The sequence below is a fragment of the Schistocerca piceifrons genome, unplaced genomic scaffold (assembly GCF_021461385.2).
Source record: "Schistocerca piceifrons isolate TAMUIC-IGC-003096 unplaced genomic scaffold, iqSchPice1.1 HiC_scaffold_573, whole genome shotgun sequence".
In the NCBI taxonomy this organism is placed as follows: domain Eukaryota; kingdom Metazoa; phylum Arthropoda; class Insecta; order Orthoptera; family Acrididae; genus Schistocerca; species Schistocerca piceifrons.
In genome coordinates this window covers 122,872-142,500 of record NW_025728814.1, presented here as the reverse complement: position 1 = coordinate 142,500, position 19,629 = coordinate 122,872, and the positions used below count along the sequence as shown (strand labels likewise).

General features: G+C 51.0%; 36 non-coding genes across 36 annotated transcripts; all 36 read right to left on the bottom strand.

The window, feature by feature from the left end:
* Positions 1–710: 710 nt before the first annotated feature.
* On the bottom strand, positions 711–793 carry Trnal-cag. Its single transcript has one exon. It is a non-coding gene; the product is annotated as a tRNA-Leu (tRNA).
* Positions 794–1,085: 292 nt separating this feature from the next.
* Trnal-aag lies at positions 1,086–1,167 on the bottom strand. The gene has a single exon. It is a non-coding gene; the product is annotated as a tRNA-Leu (tRNA).
* A 288-nt stretch (positions 1,168–1,455) lies between these two features.
* Trnah-gug lies at positions 1,456–1,527 on the bottom strand. The gene has a single exon. It is a non-coding gene; the product is annotated as a tRNA-His (tRNA).
* Positions 1,528–2,259: 732 nt separating this feature from the next.
* Trnal-cag lies at positions 2,260–2,341 on the bottom strand. Its single transcript has one exon. It is a non-coding gene; the product is annotated as a tRNA-Leu (tRNA).
* Positions 2,342–2,628: 287 nt separating this feature from the next.
* On the bottom strand, positions 2,629–2,710 carry Trnal-aag. The gene has a single exon. It is a non-coding gene; the product is annotated as a tRNA-Leu (tRNA).
* A 1,090-nt stretch (positions 2,711–3,800) lies between these two features.
* Positions 3,801–3,882, bottom strand: Trnal-cag. The gene has a single exon. It is a non-coding gene; the product is annotated as a tRNA-Leu (tRNA).
* A 294-nt stretch (positions 3,883–4,176) lies between these two features.
* Trnal-aag lies at positions 4,177–4,258 on the bottom strand. Its single transcript has one exon. It is a non-coding gene; the product is annotated as a tRNA-Leu (tRNA).
* A 287-nt stretch (positions 4,259–4,545) lies between these two features.
* On the bottom strand, positions 4,546–4,617 carry Trnah-gug. The gene has a single exon. It is a non-coding gene; the product is annotated as a tRNA-His (tRNA).
* A 733-nt stretch (positions 4,618–5,350) lies between these two features.
* Positions 5,351–5,432, bottom strand: Trnal-cag. The gene has a single exon. It is a non-coding gene; the product is annotated as a tRNA-Leu (tRNA).
* A 291-nt stretch (positions 5,433–5,723) lies between these two features.
* Trnal-aag lies at positions 5,724–5,805 on the bottom strand. Its single transcript has one exon. It is a non-coding gene; the product is annotated as a tRNA-Leu (tRNA).
* A 287-nt stretch (positions 5,806–6,092) lies between these two features.
* Positions 6,093–6,164, bottom strand: Trnah-gug. The gene has a single exon. It is a non-coding gene; the product is annotated as a tRNA-His (tRNA).
* A 732-nt stretch (positions 6,165–6,896) lies between these two features.
* On the bottom strand, positions 6,897–6,978 carry Trnal-cag. The gene has a single exon. It is a non-coding gene; the product is annotated as a tRNA-Leu (tRNA).
* Positions 6,979–7,266: 288 nt separating this feature from the next.
* Trnal-aag lies at positions 7,267–7,348 on the bottom strand. Its single transcript has one exon. It is a non-coding gene; the product is annotated as a tRNA-Leu (tRNA).
* A 287-nt stretch (positions 7,349–7,635) lies between these two features.
* Trnah-gug lies at positions 7,636–7,707 on the bottom strand. The gene has a single exon. It is a non-coding gene; the product is annotated as a tRNA-His (tRNA).
* A 732-nt stretch (positions 7,708–8,439) lies between these two features.
* Trnal-cag lies at positions 8,440–8,521 on the bottom strand. The gene has a single exon. It is a non-coding gene; the product is annotated as a tRNA-Leu (tRNA).
* Positions 8,522–8,814: 293 nt separating this feature from the next.
* On the bottom strand, positions 8,815–8,896 carry Trnal-aag. Its single transcript has one exon. It is a non-coding gene; the product is annotated as a tRNA-Leu (tRNA).
* Positions 8,897–9,183: 287 nt separating this feature from the next.
* Positions 9,184–9,255, bottom strand: Trnah-gug. Its single transcript has one exon. It is a non-coding gene; the product is annotated as a tRNA-His (tRNA).
* Positions 9,256–9,987: 732 nt separating this feature from the next.
* On the bottom strand, positions 9,988–10,069 carry Trnal-cag. Its single transcript has one exon. It is a non-coding gene; the product is annotated as a tRNA-Leu (tRNA).
* A 289-nt stretch (positions 10,070–10,358) lies between these two features.
* Positions 10,359–10,440, bottom strand: Trnal-aag. The gene has a single exon. It is a non-coding gene; the product is annotated as a tRNA-Leu (tRNA).
* Positions 10,441–10,727: 287 nt separating this feature from the next.
* Trnah-gug lies at positions 10,728–10,799 on the bottom strand. Its single transcript has one exon. It is a non-coding gene; the product is annotated as a tRNA-His (tRNA).
* A 732-nt stretch (positions 10,800–11,531) lies between these two features.
* On the bottom strand, positions 11,532–11,613 carry Trnal-cag. The gene has a single exon. It is a non-coding gene; the product is annotated as a tRNA-Leu (tRNA).
* A 292-nt stretch (positions 11,614–11,905) lies between these two features.
* Trnal-aag lies at positions 11,906–11,987 on the bottom strand. The gene has a single exon. It is a non-coding gene; the product is annotated as a tRNA-Leu (tRNA).
* Positions 11,988–12,274: 287 nt separating this feature from the next.
* Positions 12,275–12,346, bottom strand: Trnah-gug. Its single transcript has one exon. It is a non-coding gene; the product is annotated as a tRNA-His (tRNA).
* A 732-nt stretch (positions 12,347–13,078) lies between these two features.
* Trnal-cag lies at positions 13,079–13,160 on the bottom strand. Its single transcript has one exon. It is a non-coding gene; the product is annotated as a tRNA-Leu (tRNA).
* A 293-nt stretch (positions 13,161–13,453) lies between these two features.
* Trnal-aag lies at positions 13,454–13,535 on the bottom strand. Its single transcript has one exon. It is a non-coding gene; the product is annotated as a tRNA-Leu (tRNA).
* A 287-nt stretch (positions 13,536–13,822) lies between these two features.
* Trnah-gug lies at positions 13,823–13,894 on the bottom strand. Its single transcript has one exon. It is a non-coding gene; the product is annotated as a tRNA-His (tRNA).
* A 732-nt stretch (positions 13,895–14,626) lies between these two features.
* Trnal-cag lies at positions 14,627–14,708 on the bottom strand. Its single transcript has one exon. It is a non-coding gene; the product is annotated as a tRNA-Leu (tRNA).
* A 292-nt stretch (positions 14,709–15,000) lies between these two features.
* Positions 15,001–15,082, bottom strand: Trnal-aag. The gene has a single exon. It is a non-coding gene; the product is annotated as a tRNA-Leu (tRNA).
* A 287-nt stretch (positions 15,083–15,369) lies between these two features.
* Trnah-gug lies at positions 15,370–15,441 on the bottom strand. Its single transcript has one exon. It is a non-coding gene; the product is annotated as a tRNA-His (tRNA).
* Positions 15,442–16,173: 732 nt separating this feature from the next.
* On the bottom strand, positions 16,174–16,255 carry Trnal-cag. Its single transcript has one exon. It is a non-coding gene; the product is annotated as a tRNA-Leu (tRNA).
* A 291-nt stretch (positions 16,256–16,546) lies between these two features.
* Trnal-aag lies at positions 16,547–16,628 on the bottom strand. Its single transcript has one exon. It is a non-coding gene; the product is annotated as a tRNA-Leu (tRNA).
* A 287-nt stretch (positions 16,629–16,915) lies between these two features.
* Trnah-gug lies at positions 16,916–16,987 on the bottom strand. Its single transcript has one exon. It is a non-coding gene; the product is annotated as a tRNA-His (tRNA).
* A 732-nt stretch (positions 16,988–17,719) lies between these two features.
* On the bottom strand, positions 17,720–17,801 carry Trnal-cag. Its single transcript has one exon. It is a non-coding gene; the product is annotated as a tRNA-Leu (tRNA).
* A 291-nt stretch (positions 17,802–18,092) lies between these two features.
* Trnal-aag lies at positions 18,093–18,174 on the bottom strand. The gene has a single exon. It is a non-coding gene; the product is annotated as a tRNA-Leu (tRNA).
* A 287-nt stretch (positions 18,175–18,461) lies between these two features.
* Positions 18,462–18,533, bottom strand: Trnah-gug. Its single transcript has one exon. It is a non-coding gene; the product is annotated as a tRNA-His (tRNA).
* Positions 18,534–19,265: 732 nt separating this feature from the next.
* Positions 19,266–19,347, bottom strand: Trnal-cag. Its single transcript has one exon. It is a non-coding gene; the product is annotated as a tRNA-Leu (tRNA).
* Between the last annotated feature and the right edge of the window lie 282 nt (positions 19,348–19,629).

Sequence of the window (19,629 nt, the reverse complement as noted above, 5' to 3'; positions counted from 1 at the left end):
GTTCTCGCGACTGCAAGTGGCGATGCACAGCAAAGCTCAGCCCACACACCACTGTGTCTCCCCACAGCTGTGTCAGACGCGGTCTCCATTACATGTGTACTGGCAAACGAACGTGTCTGCGCTGTTAGGACACTAAGCAGTGTGGTTAGCTGCATTCAACCCCCGTGGCAATGTCTTGCAGTCCTCCAGCTCTGTTGACCACAGGTAGGTGCCTCGATAAGAGGTGGATAGATGTCGCATCGCTCTCGCCGTCACTTGTCACCACGAATCGTACCTAACGTAGTTTTCTGCAAGCGTCAGCGGAGCGTCAGCCGAGCTAAGTCGGGACAAGTCGCATAAGAGGAGCAACAAAATGCGCTTTTCCGGTACCGGGAATCGAACCCGGGCCAACTGGGTGAGAGCCAGGTATTCTAGCCACTAGACCACACCAGATAACGACGCCAGGGCTCCTCCAGCGAACACAGCAGGCTATACACAATCTACTTGACGACAACGGCAAAAATTAGCGTTTCCACTTTATAGAACGTCGTGCTCTGGACACATTTCGTGGAGACGGACGCCAGCAATCGTGACACCAAACTGCGCTTGTGAATCCTGTCGTTGCACCACGCACTGTGCTGCTACGACAATTTAAGAAAGAGACGCTCACGGCTTGCTGTGCTGTTTTCGTCGCGGGTAATCAGTGCTACGGCTTCCGAGACAGAAAACACTGGAAGCGGTGGGGATTCGAACCCACGCCTCCGAAGAGACTGGTGCCTGAAACCAGCGCCTTAGACCGCTCGGCCACGCTACCTACGCGCCACGGCGGTCACAGGAGCTGCCTTCTTACCCACGAGACCACACCGCAATGGAACAAAAACGAGAAGTAAAAATTGGCAGCTTTTTTTTTTTTTTATTTTTTATTTTATTTTTTTTTTTTTTTTTTTTATTTTTTTTTTTTTTTTTCTTTTTAGTTTTAGTCTAATAGACAAATAAATAAAAATCGCACTGTGCTGCTACGACAATTTAAGAAAGAGACGCTCACGGCTTGCTGCGCTGTTTTCGTCGCGGGTAATCAGTGCTACGGCTTCCGAGACAGAAAACACTGGCAGCGGTGGGATTCGAACCCACGCCTCCGAAGAGACTGGTGCCTTAAACCAGCGCCTTAGACCGCTCGGCCACGCTACCTGCGTCAGTGTTCTTCGCTTTTGTAGAAACAGTGCACGACACAGCTTCCTGTTCTGCTGCGACTGGCTGCTCATCCATTGCACCTCAAACAACTGCCCTTTTTGAATAGAGATTAACTACACAGGCAGCTGCCCGCGCTCTGGTGCGGCGGCATTGCGTGTTGATAATGAACTGGTAAGTGCCACCTGCAGCCTGCGGAACATGAGTGAAAAATGAAGAGGGCACCGTGATTTCAAACACTGAGTCACAATCGTCACTGCAGCGACAGCAAGGCAAAACTTTAAAATTTGCCGTGACCAGGATTCGAACCTGGGTTATTGCGGCCACAACGCAATGTCCTAACCACTAGACGATCACGGCCACGGAAGCACCGCCGAGAGCAGTTCTCGCGACTGCAAGTGGCGATGCACAGCAAAGCTCAGCCCACACACCACTGTGTCTCCCCACAGCTGTGTCAGACGCGGTCTCCATTACATGTGTACTGGCAAACGAACGTGTCTGCGCTGTTAGGACACTAAGCAGTGTGGTTAGCTGCATTCAACCCCCGTGGCAATGTCTTGCAGTCCTCCAGCTCTGTTGACCACAGGTAGGTGCCTCGATAAGAGGTGGATAGATGTCGCATCGCTCTCGCCGTCACTTGTCACCACGAATCGTACCTAACGTAGTTTTCTGCAAGCGTCAGCGGAGCGTCAGCCGAGCTAAGTCGGGACAAGTCGCATAAGAGGAGCAACAAAATGCGCTTTTCCGGTACCGGGAATCGAACCCGGGCCAACTGGGTGAGAGCCAGGTATTCTAGCCACTAGACCACACCAGATAACGACGCCAGGGCTCCTCCAGCGAACACAGCAGGCTATACACAATCTACTTGACGACAACGGCAAAAATTAGCGTTTCCACTTTATAGAACGTCGTGCTCTGGACACATTTCGTGGAGACGGACGCCAGCAATCGTGACACCAAACTGCGCTTGTGAATCCTGTCGTTGCACCACGCACTGTGCTGCTACGACAATTTAAGAAAGAGACGCTCACGGCTTGCTGTGCTGTTTTCGTCGCGGGTAATCAGTGCTACGGCTTCCGAGACAGAAAACACTGGAAGCGGTGGGATTCGAACCCACGCCTCCGAAGAGACTGGTGCCTGAAACCAGCGCCTTAGACCGCTCGGCCACGCTACCTACGCGCCCACGGCGGTCACAGGAGCTGCCTTCTTACCCACGAGACCACACCGCAATGGAACAAAAACGAGAAGTAAAAATTGGCAGCTTTTTTTTTTTTATTTTTTATTTTATTTTATTTTTTTTTTTTTTATTTTTTTTTTTTTTCTTTTTAGTTTTAGTCTAATAGACAAATAAATAAAAATCGCACTGTGCTGCTACGACAATTTAAGAAAGAGACGCTCACGGCTTGCTGCGCTGTTTTCGTCGCGGGTAATCAGTGCTACGGCTTCCGAGACAGAAAACACTGGCAGCGGTGGGATTCGAACCCACGCCTCCGAAGAGACTGGTGCCTTAAACCAGCGCCTTAGACCGCTCGGCCACGCTACCTGCGTCAGTGTTCTTCGCTTTTGTAGAAACAGTGCACGACACAGCTTCCTGTTCTGCTGCGACTGGCTGCTCATCCATTGCACCTCAAACAACTGCCCTTTTTGAATAGAGATTAACTACACAGGCAGCTGCCCGCGCTCTGGTGCGGCGGCATTGCGTGTTGATAATGAACTGGTAGTGCCACCTGCAGCCTGCGGAACATGAGTGAAAAATGAAGAGGGCACCGTGATTTCAAACACTGAGTCACAATCGTCACTGCAGCGACAGCAAGGCAAAACTTTAAAATTTGCCGTGACCAGGATTCGAACCTGGGTTATTGCGGCCACAACGCAATGTCCTAACCACTAGACGACGGCCACGGAAGCACCGCCGAGAGCAGTTCTCGCGACTGCAAGTGGCGATGCACAGCAAAGCTCAGCCCACACACCACTGTGTCTCCCCACAGCTGTGTCAGACGCGGTCTCCATTACATGTGTACTGGCAAAACGAACGTGTCTGCCGCTGTTAGGACACTAAGCAGTGTGGTTAGCTGCATTCAACCCCCGTGGCAATGTCTTGCAGTCCTCCAGCTCTGTTGACCACAGGTAGGTGCCTCGATAAGAGGTGGATAGATGTCGCATCGCTCTCGCCGTCACTTGTCACCACGAATCGTACCTAACGTAGTTTTCTGCAAGCGTCAGCGGAGCGTCAGCCGAGCTAAGTCGGGACAAGTCGCATAAGAGGAGCAACAAAATGCGCTTTTCCGGTACCGGGAATCGAACCCGGGCCAACTGGGTGAGAGCCAGGTATTCTAGCCACTAGACCACACCAGATAACGACGCCAGGGCTCCTCCAGCGAACACAGCAGGCTATACACAATCTACTTGACGACAACGGCAAAAATTAGCGTTTCCACTTTATAGAACGTCGTGCTCTGGACACATTTCGTGGAGACGGACGCCAGCAATCGTGACACCAAACTGCGCTTGTGAATCCTGTCGTTGCACCACGCACTGTGCTGCTACGACAATTTAAGAAAGAGACGCTCACGGCTTGCTGTGCTGTTTTCGTCGCGGGTAATCAGTGCTACGGCTTCCGAGACAGAAAACACTGGAAGCGGTGGGATTCGAACCCACGCCTCCGAAGAGACTGGTGCCTGAAACCAGCGCCTTAGACCGCTCGGCCACGCTACCTACGCGCCACGGCGGTCACAGGAGCTGCCTTCTTACCCACGAGACCACACCGCAATGGAACAAAAAACGAGAAGTAAAAATTGGCAGCTTTTTTTTTTTTTATTTTTTATTTTATTTTATTTTATTTTTTTTTTTCTTTTTTTTTTTTTTTTTTCTTTTTAGTTTTAGTCTAATAGACAAATAAATAAAAATCGCACTGTGCTGCTACGACAATTTAAGAAAGAGACGCTCACGGCTTGCTGCGCTGTTTTCGTCGCGGGTAATCAGTGCTACGGCTTCCGAGACAGAAAACACTGGCAGCGGTGGGATTCGAACCCACGCCTCCGAAGAGACTGGTGCCTTAAACCAGCGCCTTAGACCGCTCGGCCACGCTACCTGCGTCAGTGTTCTTCGCTTTTGTAGAAACAGTGCACGACACAGCTTCCTGTTCTGCTGCGACTGGCTGCTCATCCATTGCACCTCAAACAACTGCCCTTTTTGAATAGAGATTAACTACACAGGCAGCTGCCCGCGCTCTGGTGCGGCGGCATTGCGTGTTGATAATGAACTGGTAGTGCCACCTGCAGCCTGCGGAACATGAGTGAAAAATGAAGAGGGCACCGTGATTTCAAACACTGAGTCACAATCGTCACTGCAGCGACAGCAAGGCAAAACTTTAAAATTTGCCGTGACCAGGATTCGAACCTGGGTTATTGCGGCCACAACGCAATGTCCTAACCACTAGACGATCACGGCCACGGAAGCACCGCCGAGAGCAGTTCTCGCGACTGCAAGTGGCGATGCACAGCAAAGCTCAGCCCACACACCACTGTGTCTCCCCACAGCTGTGTCAGACGCGGTCTCCATTACATGTGTACTGGCAAACGAACGTGTCTGCGCTGTTAGGACACTAAGCAGTGTGGTTAGCTGCATTCAACCCCCGTGGCAATGTCTTGCAGTCCTCCAGCTCTGTTGACCACAGGTAGGTGCCTCGATAAGAGGTGGATAGATGTCGCATCGCTCTCAGCCGTCACTTGTCACCACGAATCGTACCTAACGTAGTTTTCTGCAAGCGTCAGCGGAGCGTCAGCCGAGCTAAGTCGGGACAAGTCGCATAAGAGGAGCAACAAAATGCGCTTTTCCGGTACCGGGAATCGAACCCGGGCCAACTGGGTGAGAGCCAGGTATTCTAGCCACTAGACCACACCAGATAACGACGCCAGGGCTCCTCCAGCGAACACAGCAGGCTATACACAATCTACTTGACGACAACGGCAAAAATTAGCGTTTCCACTTTATAGAACGTCGTGCTCTGGACACATTTCGTGGAGACGGACGCCAGCAATCGTGACACCAAACTGCGCTTGTGAATCCTGTCGTTGCACCACGCACTGTGCTGCTACGACAATTTAAGAAAGAGACGCTCACGGCTTGCTGTGCTGTTTTCGTCGCGGGTAATCAGTGCTACGGCTTCCGAGACAGAAAACACTGGAAGCGGTGGGATTCGAACCCACGCCTCCGAAGAGACTGGTGCCTGAAACCAGCGCCTTAGACCGCTCGGCCACGCTACCTACGCGCCACGGCGGTCACAGGAGCTGCCTTCTTACCCACGAGACCACACCGCAATGGAACAAAAACGAGAAGTAAAAATTGGCAGCTTTTTTTTTTTTTTATTTTTTATTTTATTTTATTTTTTTTTTTTTTTCTTTTTTTTTTTTTTTTCTTTTTAGTTTTAGTCTAATAGACAAATAAATAAAAATCGCACTGTGCTGCTACGACAATTTAAGAAAGAGACGCTCACGGCTTGCTGCGCTGTTTTCGTCGCGGGTAATCAGTGCTACGGCTTCCGAGACAGAAAACACTGGCAGCGGTGGGATTCGAACCCACGCCTCCGAAGAGACTGGTGCCTTAAACCAGCGCCTTAGACCGCTCGGCCACGCTACCTGCGTCAGTGTTCTTCGCTTTTGTAGAAACAGTGCACGACACAGCTTCCTGTTCTGCTGCGACTGGCTGCTCATCCATTGCACCTCAAACAACTGCCCTTTTTGAATAGAGATTAACTACACAGGCAGCTGCCCGCGCTCTGGTGCGGCGGCATTGCGTGTTGATAATGAACTGGTAGTGCCACCTGCAGCCTGCGGAACATGAGTGAAAAATGAAGAGGGCACCGTGATTTCAAACACTGAGTCACAATCGTCACTGCAGCGACAGCAAGGCAAAACTTTAAAATTTGCCGTGACCAGGATTCGAACCTGGGTTATTGCGGCCACAACGCAATGTCCTAACCACTAGACGATCACGGCCACGGAAGCACCGCCGAGAGCAGTTCTCGCGACTGCAAGTGGCGATGCACAGCAAAGCTCAGCCCACACACCACTGTGTCTCCCCACAGCTGTGTCAGACGCGGTCTCCATTACATGTGTACTGGCAAACGAACGTGTCTGCGCTGTTAGGACACTAAGCAGTGTGGTTAGCTGCATTCAACCCCCGTGGCAATGTCTTGCAGTCCTCCAGCTCTGTTGACCACAGGTAGGTGCCTCGATAAGAGGTGGATAGATGTCGCATCGCTCTCGCCGTCACTTGTCACCACGAATCGTACCTAACGTAGTTTTCTGCAAGCGTCAGCGGAGCGTCAGCCGAGCTAAGTCGGGACAAGTCGCATAAGAGGAGCAACAAAATGCGCTTTTCCGGTACCGGGAATCGAACCCGGGCCAACTGGGTGAGAGCCAGGTATTCTAGCCACTAGACCACACCAGATAACGACGCCAGGGCTCCTCCAGCGAACACAGCAGGCTATACACAATCTACTTGACGACAACGGCAAAAATTAGCGTTTCCACTTTATAGAACGTCGTGCTCTGGACACATTTCGTGGAGACGGACGCCAGCAATCGTGACACCAAACTGCGCTTGTGAATCCTGTCGTTGCACCACGCACTGTGCTGCTACGACAATTTAAGAAAGAGACGCTCACGGCTTGCTGTGCTGTTTTCGTCGCGGGTAATCAGTGCTACGGCTTCCGAGACAGAAAACACTGGAAGCGGTGGGATTCGAACCCACGCCTCCGAAGAGACTGGTGCCTGAAACCAGCGCCTTAGACCGCTCGGCCACGCTACCTACGCGCCACGGCGGTCACAGGAGCTGCCTTCTTACCCACGAGACCACACCGCAATGGAACAAAAACGAGAAGTAAAAATTGGCAGCTTTTTTTTTTTTTTATTTTTTATTTTATTTTATTTTTTTTTTTTTTATTTTTTTTTTTTTTCTTTTTAGTTTTAGTCTAATAGACAAATAAATAAAAATCGCACTGTGCTGCTACGACAATTTAAGAAAGAGACGCTCACGGCTTGCTGCGCTGTTTTCGTCGCGGGTAATCAGTGCTACGGCTTCCGAGACAGAAAACACTGGCAGCGGTGGGATTCGAACCCACGCCTCCGAAGAGACTGGTGCCTTAAACCAGCGCCTTAGACCGCTCGGCCACGCTACCTGCGTCAGTGTTCTTCGCTTTTGTAGAAACAGTGCACGACACAGCTTCCTGTTCTGCTGCGACTGGCTGCTCATCCATTGCACCTCAAACAACTGCCCTTTTTGAATAGAGATTAACTACACAGGCAGCTGCCCGCGCTCTGGTGCGGCGGCATTGCGTGTTGATAATGAACTGGTAGTGCCACCTGCAGCCTGCGGAACATGAGTGAAAAATGAAGAGGGCACCGTGATTTCAAACACTGAGTCACAATCGTCACTGCAGCGACAGCAAGGCAAAACTTTAAAATTTGCCGTGACCAGGATTCGAACCTGGGTTATTGCGGCCACAACGCAATGTCCTAACCACTAGACGATCACGGCCACGGAAGCACCGCCGAGAGCAGTTCTCGCGACTGCAAGTGGCGATGCACAGCAAAGCTCAGCCCACACACCACTGTGTCTCCCCACAGCTGTGTCAGACGCGGTCTCCATTACATGTGTACTGGCAAACGAACGTGTCTGCGCTGTTAGGACACTAAGCAGTGTGGTTAGCTGCATTCAACCCCCGTGGCAATGTCTTGCAGTCCTCCAGCTCTGTTGACCACAGGTAGGTGCCTCGATAAGAGGTGGATAGATGTCGCATCGCTCTCGCCGTCACTTGTCACCACGAATCGTACCTAACGTAGTTTTCTGCAAGCGTCAGCGGAGCGTCAGCCGAGCTAAGTCGGGACAAGTCGCATAAGAGGAGCAACAAAATGCGCTTTTCCGGTACCGGGAATCGAACCCGGGCCAACTGGGTGAGAGCCAGGTATTCTAGCCACTAGACCACACCAGATAACGACGCCAGGGCTCCTCCAGCGAACACAGCAGGCTATACACAATCTACTTGACGACAACGGCAAAAATTAGCGTTTCCACTTTATAGAACGTCGTGCTCTGGACACATTTCGTGGAGACGGACGCCAGCAATCGTGACACCAAACTGCGCTTGTGAATCCTGTCGTTGCACCACGCACTGTGCTGCTACGACAATTTAAGAAAGAGACGCTCACGGCTTGCTGTGCTGTTTTCGTCGCGGGTAATCAGTGCTACGGCTTCCGAGACAGAAAACACTGGAAGCGGTGGGATTCGAACCCACGCCTCCGAAGAGACTGGTGCCTGAAACCAGCGCCTTAGACCGCTCGGCCACGCTACCTACGCGCCACGGCGGTCACAGGAGCTGCCTTCTTACCCACGAGACCACACCGCAATGGAACAAAAACGAGAAGTAAAAATTGGCAGCTTTTTTTTTTTTTTATTTTTTATTTTATTTTATTTTTTTTTTTTTTTTATTTTTTTTTTTTTTTTTCTTTTTAGTTTTAGTCTAATAGACAAATAAATAAAAATCGCACTGTGCTGCTACGACAATTTAAGAAAGAGACGCTCACGGCTTGCTGCGCTGTTTTCGTCGCGGGTAATCAGTGCTACGGCTTCCGAGACAGAAAACACTGGCAGCGGTGGGATTCGAACCCACGCCTCCGAAGAGACTGGTGCCTTAAACCAGCGCCTTAGACCGCTCGGCCACGCTACCTGCGTCAGTGTTCTTCGCTTTTGTAGAAACAGTGCACGACACAGCTTCCTGTTCTGCTGCGACTGGCTGCTCATCCATTGCACCTCAAACAACTGCCCTTTTTGAATAGAGATTAACTACACAGGCAGCTGCCCGCGCTCTGGTGCGGCGGCATTGCGTGTTGATAATGAACTGGTAGTGCCACCTGCAGCCTGCGGAACATGAGTGAAAAATGAAGAGGGCACCGTGATTTCAAACACTGAGTCACAATCGTCACTGCAGCGACAGCAAGGCAAAACTTTAAAATTTGCCGTGACCAGGATTCGAACCTGGGTTATTGCGGCCACAACGCAATGTCCTAACCACTAGACGATCACGGCCACGGAAGCACCGCCGAGAGCAGTTCTCGCGACTGCAAGTGGCGATGCACAGCAAAGCTCAGCCCACACACCACTGTGTCTCCCCACAGCTGTGTCAGACGCGGTCTCCATTACATGTGTACTGGCAAACGAACGTGTCTGCGCTGTTAGGACACTAAGCAGTGTGGTTAGCTGCATTCAACCCCCGTGGCAATGTCTTGCAGTCCTCCAGCTCTGTTGACCACAGGTAGGTGCCTCGATAAGAGGTGGATAGATGTCGCATCGCTCTCGCCGTCACTTGTCACCACGAATCGTACCTAACGTAGTTTTCTGCAAGCGTCAGCGGAGCGTCAGCCGAGCTAAGTCGGGACAAGTCGCATAAGAGGAGCAACAAAATGCGCTTTTCCGGTACCGGGAATCGAACCCGGGCCAACTGGGTGAGAGCCAGGTATTCTAGCCACTAGACCACACCAGATAACGACGCCAGGGCTCCTCCAGCGAACACAGCAGGCTATACACAATCTACTTGACGACAACGGCAAAAATTAGCGTTTCCACTTTATAGAACGTCGTGCTCTGGACACATTTCGTGGAGACGGACGCCAGCAATCGTGACACCAAACTGCGCTTGTGAATCCTGTCGTTGCACCACGCACTGTGCTGCTACGACAATTTAAGAAAGAGACGCTCACGGCTTGCTGTGCTGTTTTCGTCGCGGGTAATCAGTGCTACGGCTTCCGAGACAGAAAACACTGGAAGCGGTGGGATTCGAACCCACGCCTCCGAAGAGACTGGTGCCTGAAACCAGCGCCTTAGACCGCTCGGCCACGCTACCTACGCGCCACGGCGGTCACAGGAGCTGCCTTCTTACCCACGAGACCACACCGCAATGGAACAAAAACGAGAAGTAAAAATTGGCAGCTTTTTTTTTTTTTTATTTTTTATTTTATTTTATTTTTTTTTTTTTTATTTTTTTTTTTTTTTCTTTTTAGTTTTAGTCTAATAGACAAATAAATAAAAATCGCACTGTGCTGCTACGACAATTTAAGAAAGAGACGCTCACGGCTTGCTGCGCTGTTTTCGTCGCGGGTAATCAGTGCTACGGCTTCCGAGACAGAAAACACTGGCAGCGGTGGGATTCGAACCCACGCCTCCGAAGAGACTGGTGCCTTAAACCAGCGCCTTAGACCGCTCGGCCACGCTACCTGCGTCAGTGTTCTTCGCTTTTGTAGAAACAGTGCACGACACAGCTTCCTGTTCTGCTGCGACTGGCTGCTCATCCATTGCACCTCAAACAACTGCCCTTTTTGAATAGAGATTAACTACACAGGCAGCTGCCCGCGCTCTGGTGCGGCGGCATTGCGTGTTGATAATGAACTGGTAGTGCCACCTGCAGCCTGCGGAACATGAGTGAAAAATGAAGAGGGCACCGTGATTTCAAACACTGAGTCACAATCGTCACTGCAGCGACAGCAAGGCAAAACTTTAAAATTTGCCGTGACCAGGATTCGAACCTGGGTTATTGCGGCCACAACGCAATGTCCTAACCACTAGACGATCACGGCCACGGAAGCACCGCCGAGAGCAGTTCTCGCGACTGCAAGTGGCGATGCACAGCAAAGCTCAGCCCACACACCACTGTGTCTCCCCACAGCTGTGTCAGACGCGGTCTCCATTACATGTGTACTGGCAAACGAACGTGTCTGCGCTGTTAGGACACTAAGCAGTGTGGTTAGCTGCATTCAACCCCCGTGGCAATGTCTTGCAGTCCTCCAGCTCTGTTGACCACAGGTAGGTGCCTCGATAAGAGGTGGATAGATGTCGCATCGCTCTCGCCGTCACTTGTCACCACGAATCGTACCTAACGTAGTTTTCTGCAAGCGTCAGCGGAGCGTCAGCCGAGCTAAGTCGGGACAAGTCGCATAAGAGGAGCAACAAAATGCGCTTTTCCGGTACCGGGAATCGAACCCGGGCCAACTGGGTGAGAGCCAGGTATTCTAGCCACTAGACCACACCAGATAACGACGCCAGGGCTCCTCCAGCGAACACAGCAGGCTATACACAATCTACTTGACGACAACGGCAAAAATTAGCGTTTCCACTTTATAGAACGTCGTGCTCTGGACACATTTCGTGGAGACGGACGCCAGCAATCGTGACACCAAACTGCGCTTGTGAATCCTGTCGTTGCACCACGCACTGTGCTGCTACGACAATTTAAGAAAGAGACGCTCACGGCTTGCTGTGCTGTTTTCGTCGCGGGTAATCAGTGCTACGGCTTCCGAGACAGAAAACACTGGAAGCGGTGGGATTCGAACCCACGCCTCCGAAGAGACTGGTGCCTGAAACCAGCGCCTTAGACCGCTCGGCCACGCTACCTACGCGCCACGGCGGTCACAGGAGCTGCCTTCTTACCCACGAGACCACACCGCAATGGAACAAAAACGAGAAGTAAAAATTGGCAGCTTTTTTTTTTTTTTATTTTTTATTTTATTTTATTTTATTTTTTTTTTTCTTTTTTTTTTTTTTTTCTTTTTAGTTTTAGTCTAATAGACAAATAAATAAAAATCGCACTGTGCTGCTACGACAATTTAAGAAAGAGACGCTCACGGCTTGCTGCGCTGTTTTCGTCGCGGGTAATCAGTGCTACGGCTTCCGAGACAGAAAACACTGGCAGCGGTGGGATTCGAACCCACGCCTCCGAAGAGACTGGTGCCTTAAACCAGCGCCTTAGACCGCTCGGCCACGCTACCTGCGTCAGTGTTCTTCGCTTTTGTAGAAACAGTGCACGACACAGCTTCCTGTTCTGCTGCGACTGGCTGCTCATCCATTGCACCTCAAACAACTGCCCTTTTTGAATAGAGATTAACTACACAGGCAGCTGCCCGCGCTCTGGTGCGGCGGCATTGCGTGTTGATAATGAACTGGTAGTGCCACCTGCAGCCTGCGGAACATGAGTGAAAAATGAAGAGGGCACCGTGATTTCAAACACTGAGTCACAATCGTCACTGCAGCGACAGCAAGGCAAAACTTTAAAATTTGCCGTGACCAGGATTCGAACCTGGGTTATTGCGGCCACAACGCAATGTCCTAACCACTAGACGATCACGGCCACGGAAGCACCGCCGAGAGCAGTTCTCGCGACTGCAAGTGGCGATGCACAGCAAAGCTCAGCCCACACACCACTGTGTCTCCCCACAGCTGTGTCAGACGCGGTCTCCATTACATGTGTACTGGCAAACGAACGTGTCTGCGCTGTTAGGACACTAAGCAGTGTGGTTAGCTGCATTCAACCCCCGTGGCAATGTCTTGCAGTCCTCCAGCTCTGTTGACCACAGGTAGGTGCCTCGATAAGAGGTGGATAGATGTCGCATCGCTCTCGCCGTCACTTGTCACCACGAATCGTACCTAACGTAGTTTTCTGCAAGCGTCAGCGGAGCGTCAGCCGAGCTAAGTCGGGACAAGTCGCATAAGAGGAGCAACAAAATGCGCTTTTCCGGTACCGGGAATCGAACCCGGGCCAACTGGGTGAGAGCCAGGTATTCTAGCCACTAGACCACACCAGATAACGACGCCAGGGCTCCTCCAGCGAACACAGCAGGCTATACACAATCTACTTGACGACAACGGCAAAAATTAGCGTTTCCACTTTATAGAACGTCGTGCTCTGGACACATTTCGTGGAGACGGACGCCAGCAATCGTGACACCAAACTGCGCTTGTGAATCCTGTCGTTGCACCACGCACTGTGCTGCTACGACAATTTAAGAAAGAGACGCTCACGGCTTGCTGTGCTGTTTTCGTCGCGGGTAATCAGTGCTACGGCTTCCGAGACAGAAAACACTGGAAGCGGTGGGATTCGAACCCACGCCTCCGAAGAGACTGGTGCCTGAAACCAGCGCCTTAGACCGCTCGGCCACGCTACCTACGCGCCACGGCGGTCACAGGAGCTGCCTTCTTACCCACGAGACCACACCGCAATGGAACAAAAACGAGAAGTAAAAATTGGCAGCTTTTTTTTTTTTTTATTTTTTATTTTATTTTATTTTTTTTTTTTTTTTCTTTTTTTTTTTTTTTTTCTTTTTAGTTTTAGTCTAATAGACAAATAAATAAAAATCGCACTGTGCTGCTACGACAATTTAAGAAAGAGACGCTCACGGCTTGCTGCGCTGTTTTCGTCGCGGGTAATCAGTGCTACGGCTTCCGAGACAGAAAACACTGGCAGCGGTGGGATTCGAACCCACGCCTCCGAAGAGACTGGTGCCTTAAACCAGCGCCTTAGACCGCTCGGCCACGCTACCTGCGTCAGTGTTCTTCGCTTTTGTAGAAACAGTGCACGACACAGCTTCCTGTTCTGCTGCGACTGGCTGCTCATCCATTGCACCTCAAACAACTGCCCTTTTTGAATAGAGATTAACTACACAGGCAGCTGCCCGCGCTCTGGTGCGGCGGCATTGCGTGTTGATAATGAACTGGTAGTGCCACCTGCAGCCTGCGGAACATGAGTGAAAAATGAAGAGGGCACCGTGATTTCAAACACTGAGTCACAATCGTCACTGCAGCGACAGCAAGGCAAAACTTTAAAATTTGCCGTGACCAGGATTCGAACCTGGGTTATTGCGGCCACAACGCAATGTCCTAACCACTAGACGATCACGGCCACGGAAGCACCGCCGAGAGCAGTTCTCGCGACTGCAAGTGGCGATGCACAGCAAAGCTCAGCCCACACACCACTGTGTCTCCCCACAGCTGTGTCAGACGCGGTCTCCATTACATGTGTACTGGCAAACGAACGTGTCTGCGCTGTTAGGACACTAAGCAGTGTGGTTAGCTGCATTCAACCCCCGTGGCAATGTCTTGCAGTCCTCCAGCTCTGTTGACCACAGGTAGGTGCCTCGATAAGAGGTGGATAGATGTCGCATCGCTCTCGCCGTCACTTGTCACCACGAATCGTACCTAACGTAGTTTTCTGCAAGCGTCAGCGGAGCGTCAGCCGAGCTAAGTCGGGACAAGTCGCATAAGAGGAGCAACAAAATGCGCTTTTCCGGTACCGGGAATCGAACCCGGGCCAACTGGGTGAGAGCCAGGTATTCTAGCCACTAGACCACACCAGATAACGACGCCAGGGCTCCTCCAGCGAACACAGCAGGCTATACACAATCTACTTGACGACAACGGCAAAAATTAGCGTTTCCACTTTATAGAACGTCGTGCTCTGGACACATTTCGTGGAGACGGACGCCAGCAATCGTGACACCAAACTGCGCTTGTGAATCCTGTCGTTGCACCACGCACTGTGCTGCTACGACAATTTAAGAAAGAGACGCTCACGGCTTGCTGTGCTGTTTTCGTCGCGGGTAATCAGTGCTACGGCTTCCGAGACAGAAAACACTGGAAGCGGTGGGATTCGAACCCACGCCTCCGAAGAGACTGGTGCCTGAAACCAGCGCCTTAGACCGCTCGGCCACGCTACCTACGCGCCACGGCGGTCACAGGAGCTGCCTTCTTACCCACGAGACCACACCGCAATGGAACAAAAACGAGAAGTAAAAATTGGCAGCTTTTTTTTTTTTTTATTTTTTATTTTATTTTATTTTTTTTTTTTTTTCTTTTTTTTTTTTTTTTTCTTTTTAGTTTTAGTCTAATAGACAAATAAATAAAAATCGCACTGTGCTGCTACGACAATTTAAGAAAGAGACGCTCACGGCTTGCTGCGCTGTTTTCGTCGCGGGTAATCAGTGCTACGGCTTCCGAGACAGAAAACACTGGCAGCGGTGGGATTCGAACCCACGCCTCCGAAGAGACTGGTGCCTTAAACCAGCGCCTTAGACCGCTCGGCCACGCTACCTGCGTCAGTGTTCTTCGCTTTTGTAGAAACAGTGCACGACACAGCTTCCTGTTCTGCTGCGACTGGCTGCTCATCCATTGCACCTCAAACAACTGCCCTTTTTGAATAGAGATTAACTACACAGGCAGCTGCCCGCGCTCTGGTGCGGCGGCATTGCGTGTTGATAATGAACTGGTAGTGCCACCTGCAGCCTGCGGAACATGAGTGAAAAATGAAGAGGGCACCGTGATTTCAAACACTGAGTCACAATCGTCACTGCAGCGACAGCAAGGCAAAACTTTAAAATTTGCCGTGACCAGGATTCGAACCTGGGTTATTGCGGCCACAACGCAATGTCCTAACCACTAGACGATCACGGCCACGGAAGCACCGCCGAGAGCAGTTCTCGCGACTGCAAGTGGCGATGCACAGCAAAGCTCAGCCCACACACCACTGTGTCTCCCCACAGCTGTGTCAGACGCGGTCTCCATTACATGTGTACTGGCAAACGAACGTGTCTGCGCTGTTAGGACACTAAGCAGTGTGGTTAGCTGCATTCAACCCCCGTGGCAATGTCTTGCAGTCCTCCAGCTCTGTTGACCACAGGTAGGTGCCTCGATAAGAGGTGGATAGATGTCGCATCGCTCTCGCCGTCACTTGTCACCACGAATCGTACCTAACGTAGTTTTCTGCAAGCGTCAGCGGAGCGTCAGCCGAGCTAAGTCGGGACAAGTCGCATAAGAGGAGCAACAAAATGCGCTTTTCCGGTACCGGGAATCGAACCCGGGCCAACTGGGTGAGAGCCAGGTATTCTAGCCACTAGACCACACCAGATAACGACGCCAGGGCTCCTCCAGCGAACACAGCAGGCTATACACAATCTACTTGACGACAACGGCAAAAATTAGCGTTTCCACTTTATAGAACGTCGTGCTCTGGACACATTTCGTGGAGACGGACGCCAGCAATCGTGACACCAAACTGCGCTTGTGAATCCTGTCGTTGCACCACGCACTGTGCTGCTACGACAATTTAAGAAAGAGACGCTCACGGCTTGCTGTGCTGTTTTCGTCGCGGGTAATCAGTGCTACGGCTTCCGAGACAGAAAACACTGGAAGCGGTGGGATTCGAACCCACGCCTCCGAAGAGACTGGTGCCTGAAACCAGCGCCTTAGACCGCTCGGCCACGCTACCTACGCGCCACGGCGGTCACAGGAGCTGCCTTCTTACCCACGAGACCACACCGCAATGGAACAAAAACGAGAAGTAAAAATTGGCAGCTTTTTTTTTTTTTTTATTTTTTATTTTATTTTATTTTTTTTTTTTTTCTTTTTTTTTTTTTTTTCTTTTTAGTTTTAGTCTAATAGACAAATAAATAAAAATCGCACTGTGCTGCTACGACAATTTAAGAAAGAGACGCTCACGGCTTGCTGCGCTGTTTTCGTCGCGGGTAATCAGTGCTACGGCTTCCGAGACAGAAAACACTGGCAGCGGTGGGATTCGAACCCACGCCTCCGAAGAGACTGGTGCCTTAAACCAGCGCCTTAGACCGCTCGGCCACGCTACCTGCGTCAGTGTTCTTCGCTTTTGTAGAAACAGTGCACGACACAGCTTCCTGTTCTGCTGCGACTGGCTGCTCATCCATTGCACCTCAAACAACTGCCCTTTTTGAATAGAGATTAACTACACAGGCAGCTGCCCGCGCTCTGGTGCGGCGGCATTGCGTGTTGATAATGAACTGGTAGTGCCACCTGCAGCCTGCGGAACATGAGTGAAAAATGAAGAGGGCACCGTGATTTCAAACACTGAGTCACAATCGTCACTGCAGCGACAGCAAGGCAAAACTTTAAAATTTGCCGTGACCAGGATTCGAACCTGGGTTATTGCGGCCACAACGCAATGTCCTAACCACTAGACGATCACGGCCACGGAAGCACCGCCGAGAGCAGTTCTCGCGACTGCAAGTGGCGATGCACAGCAAAGCTCAGCCCACACACCACTGTGTCTCCCCACAGCTGTGTCAGACGCGGTCTCCATTACATGTGTACTGGCAAACGAACGTGTCTGCGCTGTTAGGACACTAAGCAGTGTGGTTAGCTGCATTCAACCCCCGTGGCAATGTCTTGCAGTCCTCCAGCTCTGTTGACCACAGGTAGGTGCCTCGATAAGAGGTGGATAGATGTCGCATCGCTCTCGCCGTCACTTGTCACCACGAATCGTACCTAACGTAGTTTTCTGCAAGCGTCAGCGGAGCGTCAGCCGAGCTAAGTCGGGACAAGTCGCATAAGAGGAGCAACAAAATGCGCTTTTCCGGTACCGGGAATCGAACCCGGGCCAACTGGGTGAGAGCCAGGTATTCTAGCCACTAGACCACACCAGATAACGACGCCAGGGCTCCTCCAGCGAACACAGCAGGCTATACACAATCTACTTGACGACAACGGCAAAAATTAGCGTTTCCACTTTATAGAACGTCGTGCTCTGGACACATTTCGTGGAGACGGACGCCAGCAATCGTGACACCAAACTGCGCTTGTGAATCCTGTCGTTGCACCACGCACTGTGCTGCTACGACAATTTAAGAAAGAGACGCTCACGGCTTGCTGTGCTGTTTTCGTCGCGGGTAATCAGTGCTACGGCTTCCGAGACAGAAAACACTGGAAGCGGTGGGATTCGAACCCACGCCTCCGAAGAGACTGGTGCCTGAAACCAGCGCCTTAGACCGCTCGGCCACGCTACCTACGCGCCACGGCGGTCACAGGAGCTGCCTTCTTACCCACGAGACCACACCGCAATGGAACAAAAACGAGAAGTAAAAATTGGCAGCTTTTTTTTTTTTTTATTTTTTATTTTATTTTATTTTTTTTTTTTTTTCTTTTTTTTTTTTTTTTCTTTTTAGTTTTAGTCTAATAGACAAATAAATAAAAATCGCACTGTGCTGCTACGACAATTTAAGAAAGAGACGCTCACGGCTTGCTGCGCTGTTTTCGTCGCGGGTAATCAGTGCTACGGCTTCCGAGACAGAAAACACTGGCAGCGGTGGGATTCGAACCCACGCCTCCGAAGAGACTGGTGCCTTAAACCAGCGCCTTAGACCGCTCGGCCACGCTACCTGCGTCAGTGTTCTTCGCTTTTGTAGAAACAGTGCACGACACAGCTTCCTGTTCTGCTGCGACTGGCTGCTCATCCATTGCACCTCAAACAACTGCCCTTTTTGAATAGAGATTAACTACACAGGCAGCTGCCCGCGCTCTGGTGCGGCGGCATTGCGTGTTGATAATGAACTGGTAGTGCCACCTGCAGCCTGCGGAACATGAGTGAAAAATGAAGAGGGCACCGTGATTTCAAACACTGAGTCACAATCGTCACTGCAGCGACAGCAAGGCAAAACTTTAAAATTTGCCGTGACCAGGATTCGAACCTGGGTTATTGCGGCCACAACGCAATGTCCTAACCACTAGACGATCACGGCCACGGAAGCACCGCCGAGAGCAGTTCTCGCGACTGCAAGTGGCGATGCACAGCAAAGCTCAGCCCACACACCACTGTGTCTCCCCACAGCTGTGTCAGACGCGGTCTCCATTACATGTGTACTGGCAAACGAACGTGTCTGCGCTGTTAGGACACTAAGCAGTGTGGTTAGCTGCATTCAACCCCCGTGGCAATGTCTTGCAGTCCTCCAGCTCTGTTGACCACAGGTAGGTGCCTCGATAAGAGGTGGATAGATGTCGCATCGCTCTCGCCGTCACTTGTCACCACGAATCGTACCTAACGTAGTTTTCTGCAAGCGTCAGCGGAGCGTCAGCCGAGCTAAGTCGGGACAAGTCGCATAAGAGGAGCAACAAAATGCGCTTTTCCGGTACCGGGAATCGAACCCGGGCCAACTGGGTGAGAGCCAGGTATTCTAGCCACTAGACCACACCAGATAACGACGCCAGGGCTCCTCCAGCGAACACAGCAGGCTATACACAATCTACTTGACGACAACGGCAAAAATTAGCGTTTCCACTTTATAGAACGTCGTGCTCTGGACACATTTCGTGGAGACGGACGCCAGCAATCGTGACACCAAACTGCGCTTGTGAATCCTGTCGTTGCACCACGCACTGTGCTGCTACGACAATTTAAGAAAGAGACGCTCACGGCTTGCTGTGCTGTTTTCGTCGCGGGTAATCAGTGCTACGGCTTCCGAGACAGAAAACACTGGAAGCGGTGGGATTCGAACCCACGCCTCCGAAGAGACTGGTGCCTGAAACCAGCGCCTTAGACCGCTCGGCCACGCTACCTACGCGCCACGGCGGTCACAGGAGCTGCCTTCTTACCCACGAGACCACACCGCAATGGAACAAAAACGAGAAGTAAAAATTGGCAGCTTTTTTTTTTTTTTATTTTTTATTTTATTTTATTTTTTTTTTTTTTTCTTTTTTTTTTTTTTTTCTTTTTAGTTTTAGTCTAATAGACAAATAAATAAAAATCGCACTGTGCTGCTACGACAATTTAAGAAAGAGACGCTCACGGCTTGCTGCGCTGTTTTCGTCGCGGGTAATCAGTGCTACGGCTTCCGAGAC